A 9361-nucleotide genomic window follows, 5' to 3' on the forward strand; every position below is an offset into this window, starting at 1 on the left:
ATGACAATTCCTATATCATGTAAATGATGCAAAGGATGATAATAAATGAAATTAAATGAAATGCTTTGGTTTTGCCTTTTTGAAATCTGTACTGATTTTTTGAGATTTTTTAAAATATTTCTGTGACATTTTGAATTTGTATGGTGACTACCTTCTCAAATATATTTGATAGTGATGGAAGAAGAGAGACAGGGCGATAGTTTCTCATATGTTCTTTTGTGCTTTCTTTGAATAATGGCTTAGCTACTGTGTACTTCTTCTCAAATATATTTGATAGTGATGGAAGAAGAGAGACAGGGCGATAGTTTCTCATATGTTCTTTTGTGCTTTCTTTGAATAATGGCTTAGCTACTGTGTACTTCAGTGTGTCTGGAAAATAACCTTCTTGAACAGTCTGGTTAACTATTGTAGTTAGTTGCAGTGCCATTATTTTAGAAAGTGTTTTTAACACTTTTGTTTGTATTCTATGGTATCCTGCCAATGTTTCACTTTTCATTGATAATATCACATTTTACATATCTTTTGCAGTAGTTTTGGTAATTGTACTGAAAAATTCAACTTCAAATAGCTCACTGTTGAAGAAATTTACATGGCCTGGGTAATCTACTACATTGATGTCTGATTTGTTTACATTTATAAAGAATTCATTAAATAATTCGGAAATTTGTGTGGGATTTACAATAGTTTTATCCTCTATCTTGATTTCAGAGATAACATGGCCTCTATCTGTGGTACCTGTTTCATCTTTGATCATTGACCATAATGGCTTTCATTTGTTTTCACTATCCAATATGAATCTATTATTTGCCAGTTCTTTGGCTACCTTTACAACTTTTTTAAAAATATTTGTGTATATTTTTTTTTTACTTAGGTAAAAAATCAGGACTTTTGTTAGGTTTTAGTTCTCTATGTAGCCGTCTGTTTCTTGCACTAGAGATTTTTATTCCTTCAGTAATCCACTGTACTTCATTCCCTCCCTTTTTATGATGCACAATATGGGGGAAAGTTTCATTAGAAACACGTAGGAAGTTTTCCAAGAAAGTAGCAAAATTTTCGGAGTATGAAATACTATGATCTATAGCCCACTGCACCTTGTTTAATCTATGATGGAATAAGTTCGTGTTTTCTTCGCTCGACTGGTGTTTGGTGTAGTCTTTTTCGAGCATGGTTCTATTGTGATTGCCAACTCCATAAACAGAGCACAATGATCGGAAAGTCCTAAATTTAAACAAAACTTATTTGCTTTGTTAAAATATTATCTAACCATGTTGCAGACATTTCGTTTACTCGAGTAAAATCAGTGAAATTTGCGCTGAAACCCGATATTCGAATATTCGAATCATATCAATGGGTTTTGTTGAGTTATTGGCTTCACTGACTAGATCTCTGTTGAAATCAGCAGTTATTATGACTCCTTTCTTGGTTTGTTTTTGAAGCTTTTGCAATATACACTGGAATTTCGACAAAAAATTTTTCGTAATTTTTGTGTCTGTAATTCTACACACGGAGAAAATATTTGTCCCTAACTTTACGCAGCAGCTTCCAAATATACCTTCTTCATTAAGGGGATACGGAATCGGATTTTGGGTTAAAAAATGGAATTTTTTTTTATTGGCGTATTATATTCTGCCATGTTTCCTCTTTAAAATGACGTATCATACATAGCTCTACTACAATTATAACTATTTAATTTTTATATATTTGTGAGATCGGGTATTGCGCTTTAGTTATACACGTCTCTCGTGGCTGACCATGAACTTTTTGGCAGTACCTTTAAAGTGACATGAATTCAAATATCCCGGTTTCCAGCGACTATTTATACACTAGTTGCCCGAAAATGTTTCTCTCTGGTTTCCTCAAGTTACTCTTTGACTTTGTGGCGGGATTGTTTTGTAAACAGTGTGATATAAGAAAGTAGTTGTTGTTGAGTTATTTCGTATTTAGTGCTTCATTTTTCGCAGTGAAAATGCCTAGAGCTAAAGCAAAAGTATTTAAAAAGCGTGTGAACTGGCAAAAGAAAAGAAATAATGATTCATTAGCAAAGCAAAGCAGTTCATCATCATCACTGTTGGAAAATGTGAATCCACTTATTACTGATTTGCCGAACGAACTTACACCAAATGAAAACAGTGCTTCTCATAAAAAAACTAAGAGATTTGGAAGAGAAATATAATTTACTTGATAGAGGGAATGAAGTTTTTGAACTCATTGATACGAATATATTGTGTGAAGCTCTTGAAAACAGTTTGTGCTGCAAAAAATGTCATGGAAACGTTTCTCTGAAAGTAGAATCCCATGTTGGCCTGGCTGCCCAGTTTAATTTAATATGCAGTGTTTGTAAATACAGCTGTAAGTTTCCAAGTTCGGTTTCAGTAACTGTAAATAATGGATACAAGAAAACTGAACTTTATAGTGTAAATATTAGGTTAGTTTATGGATTGTGAGCAATTGGTAAGGGCAAAGCAGCTGGTGATATGCTATGTGGTGTTCTAAATCTTCCAAGTGCACCTTCAAAGTTTGAAGCTTACAATTATGTACTAGGACCTGCAGTTGAAGATGTAGCACAGAAGTCAATGCAGGTTGCTGTGGAAGAAGCAGTGGAAGAAAATGACGGCAGTCGTGACCTCACAGTGGCGTTTGATGGCACGTGGCAGAAAAGGGGCCACACCTCCAACAATGGTGTTGTAACAGCAACTAGTGTTGATACTGGCAAGGTTATTGATGTTGCAATAATGTCTAAATACTGTAGGTGCACAGGCAGGCTGAAAAATGAACACAGTGATGACTGTATTGCTAATTATTATGGTAGTAGTGGTGGCATGGAGGTTGCTGGGGTGAAGAAAATTTTTCATCGCTCTTCACAGTGGTATAATGTTCGCTATGTCAAATATCTGGGAGATGGTGACTCTAAAGCATTCAAAGAAGTTTTGGAAAGCAAACCATATGGGAACAGTGTAAATATAAGCAAACTTGAATGTATAGGACATGTGCAGAAGAGAATGGGTGCCAGGCTGAGAAGGCTAAAATCAGTTATGAAAGGGAAAAAACTAGATGATGGGAAAACCTTGGATGGCAGAGGAAGATTGACTGATTCCATAATAGACCACATTCAGAACTGCTATGGCCTTGCAATCAGGCAAAATACAGGCAATCTTGAAGAAATGAGGAGAGCTATATGGGCTTTATATTTCCACACCGCATCCACGGATGAGCATCCACAACATGGTTTGTGCCCCAAAGGTGAAAACAGCTGGTGTAAATACAATAGGGGACTAACAACAGGAGAGAAATACATTCACCACCACAGTCTACCATCAGCCATCATGGCAGAAATAAAGCCCATTTTCAGAGATCTGGCTGACAGAAGTCTTCTGATGAAATGTCTTCACGGAAAAACGCAGAACCCCAACGAGTGCTTGAATAGTGTGATATGGCATCGTCTCCCAAAAACAGTGTTTGTCGGAATTAATACACTACATTTTGGTGTGTATGATGCTGTGGCAACCTTCAATCTTGGAAATATAACTAAATGCCAGGTCCTTCAAAAGTTGGGTATGTGTGTTGGTTCCCGTACGGTACGTGCTATGTTCTTTTTAGATCAGCACAGACTAAGGCATGCTGATAATATAATCAAGACATTAGTGAAAAAAGCAAGACAGGTGCAGAGGGGTGCCAAAAGAAGACTTGAAGATGATTATGAAGACTGTGAAGGGGGTATTAGCTACGGATCAGGAATGTTTTAATCTTCTTTCTCCGTTTCCCGTAAGTTTACTTTTTACTTCATCTAGGAACATTATCTCAGGTACTGGTCAACCTAGAAGTCTGAAATTTTTATGACGTAGTGACATAGGTCCCTATTACATACTGAAACAACGATTTTTTAATTACTTGATTTACAAAAGACTTAGGGGTGATAGTCTAGTAAAAAGCGATGGAAAAAATTTACTTAAAAATAAATGTACAATATCTCTGTAAGAAAATACTTTGACAATAAACTGTTGTTTCAGTATTGTTGTAACATATGAATGCACATACAGTAAAATTTTTACCTCTCTGTCTCCAGTAGTTTGTGAGAAAATGTTCCCTATAGTAGGCATATATTAACATTGCGGGGATAGGTGATTCCGTATCCCCTTAAGGGAATCCAAATCGAATCTTGCTCTATATTCCACTGATCTTTCCACAAGTATACAGGATCCTCCTCGTGTTAAATTAGTCCCAAAGAAGCTGCTGGCAACAAAAAATTATCAAGGTTAAGATTTTGATGCCAATGTTCATTCAAGCATAAAACTTTTATATTTGGTATTTCTGACAAAATGATTCGTAAGTTGTTAAGTTTTGTTTCTCTGCCATTTGTGTAGTTAGAAGTTGACCCATTTATGTTCAAGTGAATGACGGACGTATTGTTACTTTTTTGAATATTCCTAATGGCATATGTTTTGCAACGCCGTTTTACACCCCCATCTCTGCGTACTAGTTTCCCTTACTAAGTACGATCTTACAAATATCGCATTACATAATGCTAAATGTTGCCGATCCTAGCTTGTTCAGACGCAGCCCATCTTGTCCTACACATTTATCACTGATAAATTTATTCGAATCCACGAAAACTGCACGAAGTCTGTTGCAGTGCTTCTTGGTGCAATTGTTTATCCTGTTTATGTGTTTATCAATTACCGATCTTCCGTGCGGAATAATACTAATAATTAACTTTGATGCTGGGTATACGTTTTTCGCCGTCCGGATTAGATTTGTTGCTTCGTTGACCATCTCGTCTTCATTGCTGTTTCGCGGTTACCTCGTTCCCATGTGGATGGATACACCTTTATAGTATTCATTGCGATGTACCGGTAGGAATGCATTTTGTTTCATTGTCTGCATGTTCTTGATGTATACCTATCCCTGGGCGGTCATCAATTTTAGTATTCGGTATTACGTCTTTAATTAGTGAATCTTCAATTATGAAGAAGTCATTTTCGGTGCTTTTTTTTACCACATTCTTGATGTTTCCTTCCTTTGTTTTTGTACGTTATTGCAAAACACTTATATTTTAACTACTGGCCATTAAAATTGCTACACCACGAAGATGACGTGCTACAGACGCGAAATTTAACCGACAGGAAAAAGATGCTGTGATATGCAAATGATTAGCTTTTCACAGCATTCACACAAGATCGGCGTCAGTGGCGACACCTACAACGTGCTGACATGAGGAAAGTTTCCAACCGATTTCTCATACACAAACAGCAGTTGGCCGGCGTTGCCTGGTGAAACTTTGTTGTGATGCATCGTGTAAGGAGTATATATGCGTACCATCACGTTTCCGACTTTGATAGAGGTCGGTTTGTAGCCTACTGCAATTGCGGTTTATCGAATCGCGACACAACTGCTCGCGTTGGTCGAGATCTAATGACTGTTAGCAGAATATGGAATCGGTGGGTTCAGGAGGGTAATACGGATCGCCGTGCTGGATCCCAACAACCTTGTATCACTAGCAGTCGAGATGACAGACATCTTATCTGCATGGCTGTAACGGATTGTGCAGCCACGTCTCGATCCCTGAGTCAACAGATGGGGACGTTTGCAAGACAACAACCATCTTCTGCACGAACTGTTCAATGACGTTTGCAGCAGATGGACTATCAGCTCGGAGACCATGGCTGCGGTTACCCTTGACGCTGCATCACAGACGGGAGTGCCTGCGATGGTGTGCTCAACGACGAACTTGGGTGCACGAATGGCAAAAAACGTCATTTTTTCGGATGACTCCAGTTTCTGTTTACAGCATCATGATGGTCGCATCCGTGTTTGACGACATCGCGGTGAACGCACATTGGAAGCATGTATTCGTCATCACCATGCTGGCGCATCACCCAGCGTGATGGTATGGGGTGCCATTGGTTACTCGTCTCGGTCACCTCTTGTTTGCACTGACGGCACTTTGAACAGTGGACGTTACATTTCATATGTGTTACGATCCGTGGCTCTACCCTTCATTCGATCCCTGCAAAACCCCACATTTCAGCAGTATAATGCACGACTGCATGTTGCAGGTCCTGTACTGGCCTTTCTGGATACAGAAAATGTTCGACTGCTGGCCTGGCCAGCACATTCTCCAGATCTCTCACCAATTGAAAACGTCTGTCCAATGGTGGCCGAGCAACTGGCTCGTCGCAATACGCCAGTCACTACTCTTGATGAACTGTGGTATCTTGTTGAAGCTGCATAGGCAGCTGCACCTGTACACGCCATCCAAGCTCTGTTTGACTCAATGGTCAGGCGTATCGAGGCCGTTATCACAGCCAGAGGTGGTTGTTCTGGGTACTGATTTCTCAGGATGTATGCACCCACATTGCGTGAAAATGTAATCGCATGTCAGTTCTAGTATAATATATTTGTCCAATGAATACCCGTTTATCATCTGTATTTCTTCTTGGTGCAGCAATTTTAATGGCCAGTAGTGTATTACTAGGTTCGACACTCTTTGTACTTCTTTCTACGTGATTTTCGTAATTATCATCACTTTTTTTCGGTTTGCATATGTTTTAACACTTTGAGTTTGAATTTTTTTTGCCTTCACTGATTCACTGTTTCCACAGATCCGTAAACGTTTTTCATTTAATAGTTTCACGTTTTCTTGCTTCAGATTTACAATTTCTTTTCTGAGAGTCTCAATGTCACTATTCAGTAACTTGATAATTTTGTCTTTTGAATTTATCGTGTTGAGAAATTCTTCACGTTCAATAGTAACACAGTTACGACATGACCACCTAATATCGTCATTTACAAGCTTGAGATTCACATTCGCCTACTTTTCGTGTAACTAGAAGTTCCATATCACACACAGGATGTATTTAATCCCCCATTTTTTCCATTCTTTACACGCTGAGTTGTTATGAAACTGCTTTTTAGTTGAAACTGAAGTGTCGCTGCATTGTTCCACTGCCATGAACAAATCTCGAGCATGGATCCATTGTGAAGTGCAGTTGTGTAGCTGTGAGTTGTGCATGAACGAGATGATTGATGCAATGTGGCTTGTAAGTCAGAGTTCGCTGTGCAGTTTAGAAGGCCACATATAAAAACACAGGAAAGAGGAGAAAGCAAAGGATAAAAACTGAGAAATATAATACATTAGAAAATATTAACAAAGGAAAATAGCACCAGGTTACGGGATGGAAGAAAAGCCATCAGGCAAAAATCAAACAATGGAAAATCCAGGATGGAATAAAGACAATATTATGAAATGGATAGATTGCTACTCACCATATAGTGGAGCTGTTAGGTCGTGGACAGGCATGACAAAAAGACTGCTAAACAAATGAGCTTTCGACCAAAAGGCCTTCTTCTAAAGTAGGCCACACACACAAACAAACACATATTCATGCAAGCACAACTCACACATATGACCACTGTCTCTGGCCTCTGAGGTGTCTGAAAGCAATTGCGTATGATGGGAGTAGCAACGTAGTTGGTGGGGGTAAGGAAGAGGCTGGGGTATGGGGGGAACAGAAGTGTATGGGCAGGGTACAGTAGAACGCTGCTTGTGGGAGCATACAGGGAAGTAGTGCCGATGGCGTAGGGCAGCTGGGAGCAGTCATGATGTTAGATGGCTGGCAGAGGGGGTGGAACGGAGCAGAAGAGGAGAGAAAAAAACTGTGGATGTGTAGGTGGAATAGAAGGCTGTGTAGTGCTCGAATGGGAGCAGGGAAGGGAATAGGTGGGTGAAGGACACTGGCTAACGAAAGCTGAGGCCAGGAGACCTATGAGGCTGTAGGATATGTTACAGGGAGAATTGACACATGCGCAGTTCAGGAAAGCAGGTGTCAGTAGGAAGGATCCAGATGGTACAGACTATGATGCAGTAATTGAAGTGAAGAATGTTGTACTAGGCAGCATGCTCAGCAACTGGGTGGTCCATCTGTCTCTTGGCCACAGACAGTTGGTGGCCATTCATGCAGGCAGACTGCTTACTGGTTGTCATATCCACGTAGAATGCAGCACAGTGGTAGCAACTTAGCTTGTAGATAAAATGACAGCTTTCACAGGTAGCCCTGTCTTTGATACCCTGCTATCCCTCCACTCATCCCAGCCTCTTCCTTACCCCTGACTGCTAGACAGACACACGCATGGTACATGTAGTATGAGTGAATGTGCTGTCCATGTGTAGAATGGAGAAGGTGTGCTCTACATCTGAGTTTCACCAAGGACAAATTGTCATACCACAGAGGCTCAGCACAAACATTTTGGAAACTGCACGACTTGTCTGGCTTTGAGGAGTGCTGTTGTGTCTTCAAAACGTGGTGAAACCAAGGAGAAACTGCGTCCAGACTTTGGGGGCTATGGCGGCTTCCACTCATTACAGATGTCAGACATTGTAAGCTGGGTACACTGGTAAAACAGGACAGGCAGCAAACTGTGATGGAACTAACATTAGATTTTGATGATGACCAGAATACAATTGTGTCTGAACACACAGCACACCAAACATTCCTAACAATTGTCCTCCGCAGCCTATGGCCCATGCATGGGCCGATGTTAACACCATGACATCGTCAAATGTGATTGAAACGGGCATACGACCATCAGCACTGGATGATGGCACAGTGGCAGAGCACTGCATGGTCTGATGACTCCCAATATATTCTTCATCATGCTGATGGGATGGTGCTAATTCATTGTCTTCCAGGGGACCAGGTCCTTGGCACCTGTCCTGCAGATCAGAGACAAGCTGGCAGCGGCTCCATTATGCTCTGGGAAACAACCACATGGGCATATATGGGTCCAGGATGGCTCGTGGATGGCAACATGATGGCCAAGGGATATTTTGCACTGGATGCAGACGATGTACACCCATTCATGATGATCATGTTTTCTGATGGCAGTGGCATTTTTCAGTGAGATAATGCACCATGTTACAAGGCCAGGAGTGTGATGGAGAGGTTGGAGGAACACAGTGGCGAGTTACAGTCGATGTGCTGGTCCCCAGAATCGCCAGATTAGAACCCAATCAAACACGTCTGGAATATGATTGAATGTGGCATCATAACTCTTCACCCCCCTCCCCAGAATTTACGGGAATTGGGTGACTTGTGTCCAGATGTCATGCCACCTCCCTCCCGTCGCCTAGCAAAGCTTCATTGCTTCCACGCCACGCTGCATTGCCGCTGTTATCCATGCCAAAGGTTGACATACTGGCTATTAGGAAGGTGGTCATAACGTTCTGGTTGATCAGTGTATGTTTGCATATATTTTATCAATCATCATGATAGAAGTATCACAGTTATTCTGTTGTTTTTTGCTATATTCAGTAAATAATTATTTTCTCTTTGCTAAAAATTCGCATTGTATTGTTTTCAACGAT

Source organism: Schistocerca americana, chromosome 1 (genome assembly GCF_021461395.2).
Source record: "Schistocerca americana isolate TAMUIC-IGC-003095 chromosome 1, iqSchAmer2.1, whole genome shotgun sequence".
Taxonomy (NCBI): Eukaryota; Metazoa; Arthropoda; class Insecta; order Orthoptera; family Acrididae; genus Schistocerca; species Schistocerca americana.